Genomic DNA, 18,814 nt, shown 5'->3' with positions numbered 1-18,814 from the left:
GATCTTAACATGTACAAGACATAAAATTAAAATCAGTGTGAGAGGTAAACACTTATCTCAATCAAGATTCAAACTCCATTTCTTTCCAGGATTTAGAGGCATTTCTCTTATATTGTTCTAGTTCCTAAAACACAAACACATACCAAAACACTTAGCATAACATTCCCAGTAAAATAATAATAAAATGCATACAGCTGTAACTTTCCAATCTACATGCAGTTTAAGGCTTCTAGCTATGTTTCTAAATCATACATTATCAAATTTTGAAATAGTACACAAAGAAATTTTGATCACATCTTACTAAAATTAAATAAGTTTAGCACTAGAGGCTGACTAAGTTGCTGTCAGGAGAGAGATCTAGATGTGATTTCCTCTCCTAGCTATTCACTTGCCAGGCCAGGCCAGGCCAAGCCCCAAATTGGAAGCACTATGGAAACATGGAAATTTGAGGCTATATATTGAATATACTTTAACTTTATTGCTTTGTTTGTGTCACAGAGCCCTAGATTACAATGGCAAAAATAGTTTCTTATGCACAATGGGTCAAAATTCAGGACTTTGTCCATTCCAAGTGGTGAACTCTGTACAAGGTACTGTCCATGAGACTCCTATGGGGGAAGGAAGCCATTTCACAGAGATTACTTTAACACATGACTGAAGTAATCCCTCCACAGCCCCAAAGACTTCAATTGGCCGGGGGAGGGGGTGGGGTGGGGCAGAGGACCAGCTGAGTCACAAAACTGTGGATCCACTCTGTTACCCATGCTAATTCATCAGGATCCTTTACAAAGCTGAAGCTTCACAGAGGGGGTGTGCATTCCATCCAAATCCAGCCCTTGGCCCTCTTGTATGAGTTGTTCTACTAGTGATAACTCTGTGGCCAGGGAGATGAAGCTAGATTTCCCTCTTCATTAGTATGCTCAATTTTGGCCAGAAAGTAGTAGCCTGAAACATTTCTTAAAAGATCACAAAGGGTTTATTTGACATGTACAGGAAGATTCTTCCCTCTACATTTATTTGTTTTTAATCAGCTATTCTGAATAATCCCTTTATGAGCTATATTTTAGTTGAATGAGATGTGTACATCTGAATGTAAATATAAGCAAAAACTAAAGATGTAGCATTTCAGAAGAAGTTAATCCCAGTGAGTATTGGGAAATCTTTAGGGAAAAAAGCTTTGAGGAACAGATTATTAAGAACAGCAGTAAAAGTTGTTACTGTGAAGATATTAAAAAGGCAGGCACTCAGAGGCAATCACCACTATAGCATAAAGAACAATAGCCGGTTAGACAAATGGACCTACATGACTTTATTCCATCCAAAAATATTACTATGAATTTTGATGCATATAAAAAGCTTTAGAAACATTAGCAGATAAGTTTTTATCTTTTTGTTTCATGCAGTGATGCGTACCGTATGGCATCATAGTTCTTAAAGATTTATGAGCAGAGTTATTTAAAAGTCACTATGTCTTCTTTACATAAACATGACTCCAAGTTAACTAAAGGATTGTATTATTCTAATTACAGCCATATAATTTTAGGTCTATCGTTATCTACTGTTTGCAATTTCAAAGATCAGTTATCCACCTGCTACTGCATTAGAGTAGCATGTTTAGCTATACCATACATATAAAAATTAATTATGCTGGAAATTCCCATTTGCATTCAATTAGTTTACATGAAATTTTGATATAGCACAGTTATAACTCACCAAACCACTTTAGTATTAGTTTTTAGCTACCAAAAAGACCTTCCTGCTATATTTTCAAGGAAATACACACTGTATCTGTGTTTTATGTTACAACTCTAACCTGAGGCTAGCTGCTTGGAGACTGAAGGAGGAAAGTCAGTGTGATGGCTTCCCTTTCTTGACCAGGATCTCTTCTGAAACTAAATGCTCAAGCAATAAGGAACCAAAAATCTATTGAGCCTTACCTCCCATGCAATCCTACTGCAATCAATGGGGTTGAATGGGCTGCAAGTCAAAACAGAATTTTGTGCAAGCTCTTGTCATAGCTTAAGAATTCATGCAAGGTAGTTGGTATGGCAGTCTATTAAAGGCAGCCATCAAGTAAGATTCTCAAGTGATTTAAACTGGCATAGCTCCATAAACTTCAAGAAATAGATGTTGATTTGCTGAAGAGCCAGCCCTTCTATTTAAGTGAATAAAGGAACGTATTTTAAGTCTAGCAGGCCTGTTAATAATCAGGACTCATTACTTTACCATGTTTTAAGAAGAAAAACAAAATAAGGCAGAGAGAGACAGAGAATGCACTGGATTTCAGTCATCCTTTCTAAAACCAGACAAAGGGATAGAACAGTGCTAGAAACCTTTGCAAATTCCAGCGGCAGTCTGCAGGAACCACAGTTCAGTAACTCTTGTAAATGTGACTGGCGGCAGGGGAGTTCCAGTAGCTTGTGAGGATGGGGTGGGAAATCAGAGAAGAAAAGGTGAACACAAACCAGTGATTAGTAGGAGGACTGAGCAAGTGTCATATGAGTGCTATCTTGATTTTAATGGAATGGACAAGATAAAATAATAGATATTTCACAGGAATTATTCAGGCAAATTGACATGAAAGCCACACTTGTTTGCGTTTAATAGAAATGATGGTCATGAGGCTTGTGGAGAATAATGGGAGGCATAAGCTAAAACGATATAGGAATGGAGAAGATTTCTCCTAAAAAGTGAATATGGAAATAAAATATGAAGTAAATATATGCCCCTTTTGAGAAAAATGTACAACCTCAGAGTCTTGAATCTTCTTTTAATATAGATTTAAAGCTATTTTTAGTGGTTAAATCAAATGTTATTTCAGTACAACCTAACTAATCTGTACACCTGATAAAGTCACACAACGAAAAATTCTCTCTCCATACTTACCAAAGCCAGCATCTTTCATTATCAAGGGAGCCAGCATGCTGGCTGATGCAGATTCTCCAAACCCTTCGTTTTCCCGCAGGTTTGAGGCATTTTCCAATATCTTCAGGAAAATAGGTTTGTAGTAGTATTTTACAGTGTTTTGTAAGAAGGGGTGCTGCCATTTGCTCACCGAAAAAAGATTTTGAAGATAGTGTCTGATTTTCAGGGAGGTGTTGTTTTGTGTGTCTGATCTTGGTTAAGTCACTTGATCTCCATTTGCTTCAGTTAATCACTGCAGTTTTTTTAAATCATATTCTTCTAAGAATCAATGGTTCAGATCTATTTATCATTTAGGCACATTGGCCCTGATCCGTACAAGGTATTTAGGTGCCTCAATCCCTCTTTAGGCACCCAAGTCTATAATTTAGGTGCCACTGACATTTTCAAACCTACTGCTCAGCTGCTGCCTTAACCCTGTACCTTGGCTGAAAATTCTACTGGGCAGCAGGCTGTCTATGGGCTAAGGGTCTGTATTAAGAGGAGCTACACCCAAGTATCTTTAAGGAACTGGGCCTCCCTGCATCCCTGTCTATTGGTTTAGTCACCATGCCAAGGTGAATAGTAAAGTGATAAGAAAAGGAGTACTTGTGGCACCTTAGAGACTAACAAATTTATTTGAGCATAAGCTTTCATGAGCTACAGTTCACTTCACTGGATGCATTCAGTGGAAAATACAGTGATGTTAACTGTAAAATATTATTTATACAGATATATCAAAATACAGCTTGCTAAAAAATTAAAAATCTCAGAGTCAAGTGTTAAGTATTAAGGCCCCTGTAATAAGACATTTCATGATAACCTAAGCACCTTTCCAAATAAATTAATGGGAGTCCTCAAGATGCACATTTGGAAGAAGTCCCTTGAATACAAGCAAAAATTACAATATAAACTTAAAAGCTATTAGCAATTTAAAATTCTAAGTACAGCTAACACACGTACACAAGTCTCCATTATGATGGCACAACACTAGTATTTAGACACTCACTACCTATTCAGGAAGTACAGCAACAGAAAATTCAGGGTACCGCAGGACCTTCAAAGAGATCAATCCTATACCCCACATCTGGGGTGACCTTGAATAACTATACTGAGGTAAAAATTATAGTGCTTTTCTGCACTAGGATTTTACAGAGATGACTATCTCAAGTTACCTATCTTGATGTAAAAAACCACCATTTTTGCGGTGAAGAAAAAGTCTTAGAACTTCAAATGTTGTTAGGTAATACATGCCTCTTCTATTATGAAGAATTAAAATCCCATGGAATATTATAACAACCAAACTAATGCAACAGAACCTTGCTAATTTGCACTAGTGACAAAGAGACCCATTGCAAATCTAAGTCAGTTTTGAAAACTAGCAAGCGAACAAATTTTAAAAATACTCTCTTCCGATATTTTTGTCAGATATTTAGCTTTACCTAATTATAACTACAATTAACAGTAAACTTAATAAATGTAAAGAATATTTTGTGAAACTAATGAAATACATCAGTGCAGAATCTGCTACTAAATCTTTGATGAGTTGTGAGAAGATTCCACCAATGGCTCTGTGGATATGGGGAAAGCGGAGGATGTGATATACCTTGACTTTAGCAAAGTTTTTGATACAGTCTCCCACGGTATTCTTGCCAGCAAGTTAAAGACATATGGATTGGATAGACTATAAGGTAGACAGAAAGCTGGCTAGATCGTCAGGCACAATGGGTAGTGATCAACAGCTCGATGTCTAGTTGGCAGCCAGTATCAAGCAGAGGGTGCCAGAGGTCGGTCCTGGGGCCAGTTTTGTTTAACATCTTCATTAATGATCTGGATGATGGGATGGATTGCACCCTCAGCAAGTTCATGGATGACACTAAGCTGTGGGGAGAGGTACATATGCTGGAGGATAGGGATAGGGTCCAGAGTGACCTAGACAAATTGGAGGATTGGGCCAAAAGAAATCTGATGAGGCTCAACAAGGACAAGTACAGAGTCCTGCACTTAGGTCGGAAGAATCCCACGCACTGCTACAGGCTGGGGTCAGACTGGCTAAGTAGCAGTTCTGCAGAAAAGGACCTGGGGTTACAGTGGACAAGAAGCTGGATGAGAGTCAACAGTGTGCCCTTGTTGCAAAGAAGACTAATGAGATATTGAGCTGCATTAGTGGGAGCATTGCCAGCAGATCGAGGGAAGTGATTATTCCCCTCTATTCGGCACTGGTGAGGCCATATCTGGAGTATTGTGTCCAGTTTTAGGCCCCCCACTACAGAAAAGATGTGGACAAATTGGAGAGAGTCCAGCAGAGGGCAATGAAAATGATTAGGAGGCTGGGGCACAGGACTTAGAGGCTGAGGGAACTGGGCTTATTTATTCTGCAGAAAAGAAAAGTGGCGGGGGGGGGATATTTAATAGGAGCCTTCAACTACCTGAAGGGGGGTTCCAAAGAGGATGGAGCTTGGCTGTTCTCAGTGGTGGCAGATGACAGAACAAGGAGCAATGGTCTCAAGTTGCAGTGGGGGAGGTCTAGGTTGGATATCAGGAAAAACTATTTCACTAGGAGGGTGGTGAAGCACTGGAATGGGTTACCTAGGGAGCTGGTGGAATCTCCATCCTTTGAGGTTTTTAAGGCCCAGCTTGACAAAGCCCTGGCTGGGATGATTTAATTGGGGTTGGTCCTGCTTTGAGTAGGGGGTTGGACTAGATAACTTCCTGAGGTCTCTTCCAACCCTAATCTTCTCTGATTTTTTGTGCAGGTTAGTGATGTTCCAATCTATTTTACAAAATCAACATTAGAAAAGGAAGTATCTGATTATCTGGTATAGTAACCTAGATTGGAGCATACTTGGCAAGTTACTCTCCGTCATATCTTTACACCAATGGACAGGCAGAAAAAATATTAGGAAAGATATCTAAATTATTGTTTGCCACACCACTTTTTACAGTTTGCATGCTAAATGCTGGGATCCTGGAGCCTGTCAATGCAGTTAGCACAGAGGCAGCTCAAACAAAGTTTGCTTTTCTACTTCTGTGTGCCTTCTCACTATTCCATCCTGCTGCCTGATGCTACCATGAAAACAGAGATCATTTTTGTCAAAAGGGTTCTAGTAGTTTAAATTTAATCTTTGTTTCAAATTTGTAAATAGAACAGTTATTTACACTATAGTAACTGGATCTTTGAGATGTGTTGTTCACATGTATTCCACTTTTAGTGCATATGTGCCCCATGCACATGAGACTGGAAACTTTCTAAAAAGCAGTGTTTGTTGGGGCTGCACCCTCTAGCACCCCATAGCCACAGGCTTAAAGGGGCAGGTCAGCCACCGGCGTTCTCTAGTTCCTATACTAAGCGTGGGCAAACTACGGCCCGCAGTCCACATCCGGCCCATCAGACCTTTTAATCAGGCCCTCAAGCTCCCGCCGGGGAGCAGAGTCGGGGCTTGCCCTGCTCGGGTGCTCCAGCTGGGGAGCAGGGTTGAAGGCTTGTCCCGCTCTGCACGTGCTGTGGCTCTGCATGGCTCCCGGAAGCAGCAGCATGTCCCACCTCCTACGCATAGCGACAGCCAGGAGGCTCTGCACGCTGTCCCCACCCCAAGCACCGGCTCTGCAGCTCCCATTGGTCAGGAACCGCAGCCAATGGAGCTGCAGGAGCGGCGCCTGCAGATGGGGTACCACGCCTCCATGTAGAAGCTGGAGGGGGAACATGATGCTGCTTCCAGGAGCTGCGGGGGCAGTGCATGTGGATGGGGCAGCGTGTTGAGCTGCCTGGCTGTGCCGCAGTGCCTCCATGTCAGAGCTGGAGGGTGGACATGGCACTGCTTCTGGGAACCGCTTGAGGTAAGCGCCTCCCATAACCCACACCCTCGCCCCCTCCTCCCTGTGCCCCAACCCCCTGCCCTGACCTCAATCCCTCTCCCTTCTTCCAAACCCTTCAGGTCCCAGCCCGGAGTACCCTCCTGCTCCCCAAACCCTTCATCCCCAGCCCCACCCCAGAGCCCGCACCCCAACCCCCAATTTCATGAGCATTCATGGCCCATCATACAATTTCCATACCCAGATGTGGCCTTCAGGCCAAAAAGTTTGCCCACCCAGTCCCATTCTTAAAGGATATAAATTGACAATGACTCAATAGTAGCAGGAAGGAGCACGGGGGTTGAGGAATACATGTGGACAAAACATCTCAAAGAACCATAGTTATTGTAGGGTAAGTAACTGTTAGTTCTTACAATAACTGTTCATATGTATTCCACATCTGGTGACTGACAAGCACTAACTCATGTCCTGGAGGTAAGTCTACCAGAATAATTACTTCAGGACAATTCGACCAAAGAAGGCATTTGACCTGGAGTCCCTTACCAAGGAGTAATGCTGTGTGAAGCTGTGAACTGAACTCCAGATAGCAACTTTAAAAATCTGTGAAATTGGGATCCCTTGCAGTGATGCACCAGAGGCTGCCTAGTTTCTGGTGAAATTAGTCCTAACCTGCCAAGGCAGGTCTAAAAGGCCCACCTAGTAGTACCTCAACATGTTCCAAAACCCATTTTGATAATCTTGGAGTGGACATAGGTTGCTCCTATACTCTGTCAGCAAAGGATAGGAACAGTCCAGAAAAATTCCTGAACAGCTTCTTTCTGTCCAGGTAATATGAGAGACACTGGACAATGTCCAAGGTATAAAATTTGGTTTCTCCCCCAGTAGTCTGATGCTTGGTAAAGAAGACATGTAGGTGAATCATGTCTTTAAGATGAAAGTCAGAAACCACTTTAGGTAAGTGACGTCTCAGCCACTTTGTCCTTGTGGAATACTGTGTATGGAGGCACCATAAGGGCTTGAATCTCTGCTATTCTGGTTAAGGTAATGGCCACTTATAAAGACTGTCTTCACAGACGGACTGTACAAAGAATAGGACACCACGGGTATGAAGGGAGGATCCACCAAATTTGTTAAAACAATGTTGAGGTACCAGGAGCATGGGGTCTCTCTCATTGTCAGGAAGCCTTGATCAAGCCCATTGAGAAACCTAGGCATGGTTGGATGGGAGAAGACAATATGGCCTTCCACAAACAGGTGATAAGTGGAGACAGCCAATAGTGTACTCTACTGAAGTGATCTGAATGCTCTAAAGTGAGCAGATAGTCAAGGATGGCAGCAAATGGAGCTCCTAAAGGGGTTTGCTGCTTCTCTATAACCCAGATAGGGAATCTCTTCCATTTAGCAGTATAGGAGCTGAATCTGTGATGCTTCTTGTTCAGGTCAGATGTGAACAAGTCTATTCAAAGGTCCTGCTACTGTCACGGACCAGGGTGTAGAAGGGTCAGGTCTAGCGGTCAGAAAAAGGCAGGCAGAGGAACAATCACTGCTGTGGGCATAAGCATAGACCAGCCAATGGCCAATTACACTGCTGGAGTTAAGAGCAGTCATGGCAATTCCCCCCAGCCAATCAGGTGATCTAGCCAATTAGGGTCTCAGCTGCAATTAGCTAGCTGATCCCGGGCCCAGCTGCAGCCCGTCATTCCTGACACTACCTCTCGCAGCATCAAGGGTGCCTCCTAGCAGGTCTAGGGCCTGGTTTTTCAGGGTGAGCCCCATGGAAGTTCTGCAGCAGGTCCAGGATGTGAATGTTTTCAACCAGTTCCCAAGATTGGTCGTTTACCCTGAAGCTCTCCCAGGTACAGGAATTTTCCCTGAACTCACCGGGAGTCAAGGCATTGTCGGTCTAAATATTCTTCTTGTCCTCAAATGGTTATTGGTGCTGGTGGTGGGCTGGAACATATTCTCAGGTTTGTGCTTAGGGAGGGAAATGTGAAATACCAGATGGATCTTGAGCTAAGCGGGTATTTGCAGCTTGAAGGCTACAGGACCAACTTATTCCAAGATTATGAATGGGCTCAGGTACTGGTGATTGAGTTGGCCGACAGGCGGGCCAATGTGAGGTTCCAGGTAGACAGCCAGACATTGTACCCCATGGCTAGGCTGGGGGAAGTTCAACTACCCTGGTCAGCATGATGTTTGTAAGTTTCCTTTGTGTATTTCAATTGCTCCTTGAGCTTTGGGTGTACTTGGACCAGGTGGACAGCCCAGTCTGCAGCTGCATGTACTGAGGCATTTGTGGGTACATCAGGATCAAACCCAGGAAAGAAAATGTAGGTTGCCAAGAATGGACTTTGTTGGGTTGAGGCATGGGTTGCATTGTTATAGGTGAATTCCACATAGTGGAGCAGAGAAAAACAGGCATCCCTTTTGGAAATTCAAGAAACAACATAGGTACTGTTCTAGAATCTGGTTGACTCATTCTGTTTGCCCATTAGTCTGCAGGTGGAAGGAAGACTAGGAGAGGGATTCTCTTCCACCAAAAATGGTGGCATCTTCCACCAAAAACGGAGGGCATCAGTCTGACGCGATGCCAATTGGTAGCCCACAGTTGTGGAAGATATTCTACAGAAAAAGGTGTGCTGTTTCTGGGGCAGAAGGGATGCAGTGGCATGGAACAAAATGTGCTGTTTGGCTTGGGAGATCGACCACAACTAGAATCACTGTGCACTCATGATAGCAAGGCAACTTCAAAATAAAGTCTATATATTAATTAGGCCAGGCTAGAGGGGGAATGGGCAAAGGCTGGAGATGGCCAAGCGGTTTTGAGCATGGGCTCTTGGTTCACGACCAAAGATCACAAGCCCTTACATACTCCTTGGTGCATACCTGTTGGCCAGGCCACCAGAAACTCTGCAATATCAGGTCCCGCATCTTGGATTTGCCAAAGTAACACGTGAGCAGCATGTCATGACATAGTTTCAGGAACTGGACTCAAGGCTGACCTGCCAGAATATAAATACAATCCTTGTGATAGAGGTGATCCTGCAGTCTGAGTTAAGAGCCCGACTGGGCATCTATGTTATCCAGGTCTGGCAGATCATGGTCACAAAGGAGTCATGGGGCAGCTGAGAATGGATGGATGGATGACATTAGATTGCTGTCAACTGAGCCACTGACAAAGTTGGACCCTTTAAAGATTGTGGAGGGAAGTTCCTTGCCAGGCTCAAGGTCCTCCTCTTTGAAGGACAGGGGATCTACTTTCTCATTTCTAGCCCCTGAGTGATAGATTACAACAAAAGGACAAATTGGGCAAAAAAGGAGATACCAGTGGATCTGACATTGATTGGGGGAGCTGGCTGGCTGGAGGTACTCTAGGTTCATGTGGTCCTTGAGAATTTGGGCTGCGAATCAAGCTTCTTCCAGGACGTGATGCCATTTTTCCAGTGCCACCTGGACTGCCAATAACTCCTTGCCCCTGACATTAAAAAAAAAAAATTAAGTCCAGGGTCATCGATACCAGCCTCATTAGTGGCATTCAGAAGTTGAGTGAGGCTCTTATGGTGGCCTCTTACTGCCAAAGCGTTGGTGGAACCGTTCTTGGCCTTTAGCTGCTTCCTTTGCTGGACCTATTTAGTGCTGAGTATGAAGGTTTGCATCTCCAGTCACTGTGTGATGAGTGCTCTTTGTGGGCTCTCACCTCTGCTAACTGAGCAGAAGATGAGGGAGGCTCTGTCTGACTCTGTAATGGACAGTGGCATTTCTTCAATGCTGAATAATCTCTGCAACCTGGAGTGAACCATCAGCTCATGGAGCATTCTGAAAGCAGTAGAATCTGGTTGGGTAGACCTCTCACCCTCAGGAGTTGATGACGCTCACATGGAAAAAAAATTTCAGGAGAGATTCCCTGGAATTTTGGGACCTTTTAGGAAAGGAGCAATATATAGAGTATTTACATGGTATGTATATGTATGATATGTATCCCTGACCATAAAAATGCAATCTACGTCAGTCAATATAATGGAAATACAAAACTGAGTACACAACTGCAAACAATATATACATTCCAGTATATATTACAAAATACGATCCAGTATATAGCAGAATTATCAACTATCCCAATAATCAGAGAAGTTCAAGACAAAATCGGAAACAGTGTTTCAGAAGTATGTCACAGTAAGACAACATTCAATCAACATGAAAAAAAGAGAAAAATGTACAAAATAGGGAACAAATTTATAAAAATAAAGGTCTTTAAGAAAATGCAATGACTCAGGAGGAATACTATAGTCAGAAGGTCTTTCTTAAAATGTTAGTGTTTAATCAAGAAAGTAAAATAAGTTAATATAATGAGAAATGTAATGGCAAATTTTATTTTAGGGTAAAATTCAGTCTTAAGACCACCAACACTCCTACTGCCCACGTGACCTACCTGTCTCCTAAGCGACCACTCATATAGCCCCAAGCTACAAACATGTGGCAGAATTTAGAAAGACACTATATCCCATTACAATCACTTGAGCTATCCAATCCCCAAACTACTACACCAAAACACACAAGATGTTATAAAAGCATAATACACCTCCTAGCTGCTTTATTATCTTCACTCTTGCAGATAGCTACTCTTCTTCCAACTTTGGCCTTCCTTCTTCAAACTTTGCTCTCTGTATCTTAAAGTATCTTAAAATTGCTGCTGCAAAAATATTTTCTCATCTGTCCTTCCAATCATGCACTTCTCTTTTAACTCCTTCATTTGTTTCCTCCTGTCTTTCATGCAAAATTCAAACTTCTTGTCTTTATCTTCAAGAATATGCACAATTATATTCCTGTTTACATATCTGCTCTCATCTTTTCATACTTTCCCAAGCCTATTTTCCTTGGTTTCCATCTGTTCTCTTGTGCCCTCTTCCATGCTGCCTTCTACACTTTGATTGGTATGTGGCAGATAAAGCATGAGGCTACACACTGAATGAGGACAATAAAAAGAAATATTGAGCAACTACCTATTGACTGAGGCAGAGGGGTCTTGGGGAAAAAAACAGTATGTAATCACATGACTAAAATCTGTTGTCTTGTTGTCAATTAGGGTGACCAGCTAATAACTGTGGAAAAAACAAGACAGGGCTGGGGAGTATTAGGCGCCAAAAAACGGGACTGTCCTTATAAAAACAGGACTTCTGGCCACCCTACTCATAATGCATATACACATAATACATGTATTTAATGTAATTTCCTAATTTAAAAAACCCAAAGCCATCTATTCATGAGTAGATTTCTCCCTGATTTCTACAAATCTGATAGACTCAGTGCTTAACGATGATCACGCATCAGTGAAAATACAATTTTCCCCTCCCGGACAAACTGGACTTGTAAAAGATGGAGATTGAACTCCACTCATTTGAAAGATAAACATTTTCAGAACTAAGCCACAGAAGACATTTGTTTTTTCCCCCCTAAGCAAGTGACACACTAGATGTATCCCAAGGGGTGGATCGGGATATACTAAAAGCCTTTATTAGGGGGCAAAACCATTTTCTTCCCAGAAGGTAGAAAGAGGGATAGACAGTTCCTGGAATTAACCGAACAACTTAAAGCTATGGATTTAGAATGTACAAGCTACCCCTCCAAATAAAAAAAAAGATCTATAAAAATTAATTATTGTTGGTATGAAATAAACGGACTTACTTCTGCACAAGCTGAATTTGCTCTTTTTAGGCTTAAATAAACACACAAGTCAGGGGAGAGAGTGGAGAAAATTCTCACATACAGATCAAAAGTGAGAGGTCAAAGGTCCCAAATAGCGTCACTTAAATCAGAACAAGGGAGGTTATTACTAATCAGAAAGAGATCAATGATCAATTTTTGAAATTCTACCAGGCTCTATACAATTATGATTCACCACCTGCCCCAGAAGAACTGAGTACTTTTATTAAATCTCACAAATCTCAGAAAAGCAACAGCCCAGGATGGCCTCTCCCTTGCAATCAAAGGAACTAATCAAGGCCATGGGGAAAATGAGTCCGAGCAAGACCCATGGCCCTGATGGCGTACCCCTAAAATTCTACCAAAGTTTCAAGGAAACTCCAACTCCTATGCCATTATACATTTATGAATATCTTTTAAAGAAAGGTACCTTACCTCCTATGATGAGGGAAGTCCTAATTACTGTACTGCTTAAACTAGGTAAGGATGAACAAAAGTGTAACAGCTAGATCCATTTCTTTAATCAATACTGATATAAAATGCTTGCTAAGAGGCTTGAAAAAGTAATAAGTTATATGGTTAACCCCATCAGGTGAGATTTAAAAAATCCACAGTTCAGACAACACACATCAGCTAATTAGCGTTATGGCATTTCATAAGCATGTTAGAAATTTCCATGCAATCATTTCCACTCAGTGAAGAGAAAGCCTTTAATAGAATGAACTAGCAATATCTGTTTTTTATCCTGGATAAATTTGGTCTGGGGAAATCATTTATTTCATAGGTAAAGCTGTTATATTCCAATTCCAACTCTTGTATCCTAAGAAACAGTACAGTACTCAAGCCATCTTTGATCTGTTTCGATGAACTAGACAAGGATGCTTCCTCTCCCCTCTCTTATTCAACCTAGCATTAGAACCACTTACAATATTAATTAGGGCACCCCAAGTCATTCCAGGAATCAAATCAAGGACTCAGGAAACAAAAATCTTTCTATATGCAAATGACATATTAAAAATCTGGATCAATCGATCCCAAATATTCCACAAACAACAGATAACTTTGGTAAATTCTCTGGCTGCAAGATTAATTGGGATAAGTTGGAAGCAATGAAATCTCACTGGATTTAACTGGAAGTGGCTTTTCTGTAGTGCTAATTAGATGACAGACAAATCTCAGAAATCTTGGTATCATGTTCCCTAAGGACATTAAAAAACATAGCCAAGATCAGCCTAGCCCCGTTAATCATGCAGTTAGCAAACCATTTAAATAGATGGCAGAAACTATGTCTCTACTTCAGGGAGAAATAAACATAATTAAAATGAATACTCTCCGGATTGGCTCCAGCAGGAAGCAGAATCGGTTTCTCTTTTACCCTTTCCTAGTGTGCTGCACTTGGACTACTACTGATTCCCTAAAGATCAATTACCAATTATGGCAGCCAGAAATACTTGAAATACTATGTCCCCTAAACTTAAAAATCACCCCTTTCTACATACCCAGGCCTCTATCTGAGGTAACTCAAAACTCGGTATAGCAGGCAACCCCATCATTTGGCCAGATTAGCTGATCTCCAAGATCCCTTTCCAAATCCAATTGATTGAAAATAGCACAGGTAGAAGGGAGGGGCTTCAGGAGTTGCAGTTGTGGTGGATGATAAAACCGTAGGTCTGAATAGAGCATCTCATGACAAGTGCTGCTCTACGGCATAATGCTGTCAGAATGTATGGACTCATGCCCAGATTGCTGCTTTGCAGATGTCCATAATGGGCACATTATTGAGGAAGAGAGTGCTTGGGTGGAGTGTGTGTGGGTCCCCAGTGGGGGTTGTAGCTGTTGATGATGATAACAAAAGTCAGTAGAGCAGGAGATCCATTTAGACAGCCTCTGCTTAGACATAGCATCTCCCTTAGATCATTTTGTGATGGAAATAACTTTGATGATTTTCTGAAAGTCTTTGTCCTCCCAATGTAAAATGCTAAAGCTCATTGGAAGTCCAGGGTGTGGAGTGTTGTTTCTCATTTATTCCCTGATGTTGTGGGAAGAACAATGGGAGATGAATGGGCTGATTCAGATGGTATGAGAAAACAACATTAGGTTAGAACTTGGGATGTGGTCTTACGGTAACTTTGTTTTTGAAAAATGTTGTGTCTGAGGGGTGTGCTATGAGGACCCCCCATTCTCCTACTCATTGGGCAGATGTGATAGTGACAAGAAAGACCGTCTTCATCAAAAGTTGGAGAAGTGACCACAAAACTAATGGTTCAAAAGGGGACCCTGTGAGGCATCGCAGCACCAGATTGAGGTCCCATGATGGAGTTGGGGCTCGTATTTTGGTGTAAAGGTCACAAAGACCTTTCAGAGAGCATTTAGTGATCAGGAGGCAAAGACTGAGAACTCATCCACTTTGTGGTGAAAAGCCGTGATTGCTGTGAGGTGTATTCTGTTCGAGCTCTTGGAGAGACCTGATTTCTTAAGTTCCAATATATAGTCCAGTACCATTGAAAAAGAGAGGAAAGTCACCATAATTTGTCTATTTTGGCACCATGTATTGAATCTCTTACATTTGTGCATGTAGGTATGTTGAGTAGTAGGTCTCCTGCTGTTTAAAAGAATGTCCCTTACCTCCTCTGAATTGGTCATTTTACTGTCTCAGAGTCATGGAGCAGCCATACGTTCAGCTGAAGTCTTGCCAGTTTTGGGTGGTGGACCTGGTCCACATCCTGAGACAGAAGATGTGGTAGAAGGGGAAGAGTGCATGGTGGGAACATAGCCAACTTCAAGAGGTAAGGAACAGTTTGTCTGGGCCATATGGGGGCTATCTAGAGGACTCTGGAGTTGTTGGGCCTGATCTTTTGTATGACCCCAGAGAGGAGAGGAGGAAAGGCATACAGTGGAGGTGCATTCCATTTGAGGAGGAAAGCATCTCCTAGAGAGCAGGGTGCCAATCCCACTCTCGATCACAAGTGTGGGCACTTGGCATTTTGGGTTGTTGCAAAGAGGTCTATAATTGGGAACCCCCAGAGTTTGAATATGCTCTGTGTATCCTGGTTTTCCTTTCCCATTTATGGTCCTGGGAGAATTTTCCATTCAGCGCATCTGAAGTAGTGTTTTGGCATCCTGGTAGGTAGGAGGCCGAGATGTTGATGTTGTGGTTGATGCACCAAGTCCATAGTAGCACGGCTTCTGTGCCTAGGGAGTGTAACTGTCCCCCTCTTGTCAGTTTATATAAAACATACAAGCGACATTGTCTGTCACAACCTTTATGGCCTTGTCCCTGATCATGGCTAGGAAGTGTGAGCATGCATTGTGGACTGTCCACAGCTCTAGCAGGTTTATGTGTAGTGTGGATTCGAATGGGGACCAGTGGCCTCGGATCATGTAGTTGTGCAGATGTGCACTCCCTTCCCCAATCTAGCAGGGAAGCGTCCATTCGGAGTATCATCGATGGAATGTTCTGTGTGAAGGAGACTCCTGCCCAAACGCTGTTTAGTTGAGTCCACCAATGTAGAGAGTTTTTTTTATAAACTTTGGTTGGCATCATATGATGTTTGTTTATGCTGTGTCTGTGAGGAATATATACTGTCCTGAGCCAGCCTTGCAAGCATCACATGTGCAGTCTGGCATATTTGACGACAAATGTTGTTGATGACGTGGCCTAACAGTTGGAGGCAGATCCTGGCCAATATCAGGGGGCTGGCTTGCATTGTTGTGATTAGATTGACTAGAGTAGTAAACCTGCATTGGGGCAGTGAAGCTGTAGCTTCCAGAGAGTTGAAATAGGCCCTGATGAACTCCTGTCTCTGCACAGGTGTGTTGATTTTTGTTTGTTTATTTGAAGACCTAGATGTGTGAAGAGAGCTACTGTCTTTTGGATAGCTTTTAGTGCTTCTTCTCAAGTTGAAGCTTTGAGTAAGCAATCATCGAAATAGGGGACTATTATGACCCCTTGTCTGCAGAGGTGAACAGCAAACCGCACAAGAACTTCTGAGAACATTGATGGAGCAGTGGATAGTCCAAAAGGGAGTACTTTGTCCTGGAAATGATCTGTTGCCAGAAACCACCTGTGTGAGGGATGTATCATTATGTGGAAATATGGGTCCTGGAGGTTGAGGATAGAGAACCAGTCCACTTTCTAGTGCTGGTTGTGCAGGAGTGCCCCCCAATCTAGCAGGGAAGTGTCTGTTCTCAACCATTTTTGCTGAAACTTTCCCCAAAAAAACCCCTCAGCCTGAGGCAGGCACGCACCACAGCAAATTTCAGCCAGAATGGCTAAAATTTGGCGAAGTTGTAAAGAGCTGAAAACAGCATCTTATAATTGGAAGTGTTGGGCAATTGTAACTACAGGGTTTGCTACATGTCACCTATAATTTATATTACAATAGTACCAAGAAGCCATGACCAGGAATGGGGTTTCATTATGCTAGGTGCTGTACCAACACAAGGGCAGACATGGTCCCGGCTAAATTCTGTTGTAATGGCTTAGTACAACGCTTTAAAGGAAAATTAAACAAACAGACTGCCACCCTAAATCCAAAATTGCACATGAAATAATTTGAAATAAATGTGATTAAATGAAAGTGTATATTTAAATTGAAAAACAAATGTATTCTACAGTATCTGAATGACTCTCTGAGAAACTCAAAGCATTGTTTTACAGAATACATTTTTGTATAAATGTTTCTCTCTGTATTTAAAAAGATATACCTTAATTTATTGAATATCAGAATCTAAGAAAGAAAGAAAATTAGACTCCTACAGCATGTAATATTTTGCTGTTAAGATAGGAATGGTTTCAGTACTCATTTTCACACAGTTATGGGAAATCTTCAGACATTTAAAAATTGAATGTAGCCAGAGCACTGTTTTCTTTTAGTTGTATACTGCTATCTTACTGCTTTTAACATCAAATGAAATTCAAACATCATAAAAGGTTATTTTCATAAAAACAGTGTAAATGTAGCAATAATCTTATAATAACTGAACATAAAGATAGAAAATTTTAGGAAACAGCTGCAGCTAACTAAAAGCAATTTTCTTTTGAATGAAACTTCATTTAATGCCTCGATTTTTCTTGTAACAGTACCACTAAAAGAAGCTGTGTTGACTTCCAATACCCTTAAAAACAGATGGAAGTCTTTTTTTCCCTTAAAACCAGAAAAATAATTTTCAGTATGATTTAATCAACACCTACCAGTATCTTGTTTTACAAGATAAAAAATACTATCTATAATAACAAGTTTAATATAATTGTAAGCTAAAGATATTTAGTACGAAATTACCCTATAAATTCCATATTAGCATATAGATTAAAAATTGCTTTGATATGCAATGATCTCTGAGACAACTGTTAACATAACAGACATATACAAAAACTGTATTGGGTTAACAATTAAATACAGATAATATGTAAGTTCATAGTCCATAAGGAATTCTTTAAACTCATTTATTTTTTATATCATACAGTGTGATTTATATGCACATTCTTGGACAGGTAACTGCAGGTTAATTGCCTTAAGTAACCTAGCATACCTGAGGTAGTCTGCAGTGTGCATATTTACTTACAGGTTATTCCTTGGTCAAACGTAAACACTATATAACTATGATAGCAGTATTAATATAATCATTAGGCTCATCTTTACTGGCATGCGAAAAGATTAAATTAGCTACAATAAATGTGGGATTACTTTAGATTAGTTGCAGTGCATTTCTGTAAACGTGCCTTTCATTTTAGGAGGGGTTGCTGGAAAAAATATGATGTCTAGGCTTTTATAGTCATAGCCTTTCAAAGGTCTTCCACATCTACCATCTTAGATGACTGTTATAAAACTTTGTTTGAACTAAAGTAACCTACTTTAAACCAAGTAACCTCATCTAGTTTTGTGAAAAGAAGGTGCCAAAGCTGAGTGAAACAGTCTTCACCCATCTAAACAATAGTGTGTCCTTGTAAAGTAATAAACAGAACTGCATGAAACACATTATTTTCACTATCAAAATGTGAAATTGTACTAAATAAAAAAATTACAATGACAAGTGACGTGCTCCCATCTCCAAGTAGAAAATATTATACAAGGCCTGAGCTTTCTAAGTTTAAGAGACCCTAAATAAAGAGTGGGACTGGATGGCTCAGGACGTTGGTAATAGGATACAAAGCCAGACCATGTTAACTAAAATTTATTACCACTGATGGCTGTTTGGTGTCCTATAGGCAGAGTCCCACGTTTTTCGCAAATGTCAACTAACACAATATAAAATGAAAAAGAATGAAAAACTCACCCTGCAGCTCCTGCCTTGCAAGACTGGGCCTGGCTCCCTAAGCGTTGTGACCTGGCACATGGGGTCAGAGTGCTACTAAGATAGGCACGTGCAAGTCACAGCGTCCACAGAGGGGAGCTGGGGC

The 18,814-nt window shown here is 41.3% G+C and overlaps 1 protein-coding gene across 1 annotated transcript in view; it reads right to left on the bottom strand.

Annotated features, from left to right (window-relative positions):
• LOC311518087 (ATP-binding cassette sub-family G member 8-like) overlaps positions 1-18,814 on the bottom strand; it is a 118,333-nt gene that overhangs the window by 51,124 nt on the left and 48,395 nt on the right. The gene's annotated exons all lie outside the window — the stretch shown is intronic.

Source organism: Lepidochelys olivacea (genome assembly GCF_965140295.1).
Source record: "Lepidochelys olivacea isolate rLepOli2 genome assembly, chromosome: 3".
NCBI classification, from domain to species: domain Eukaryota; kingdom Metazoa; phylum Chordata; order Testudines; family Cheloniidae; genus Lepidochelys; species Lepidochelys olivacea.
Note: the sequence above shows the minus strand (reverse complement) of the source record. Positions and strands in the feature narration are given on the sequence as shown.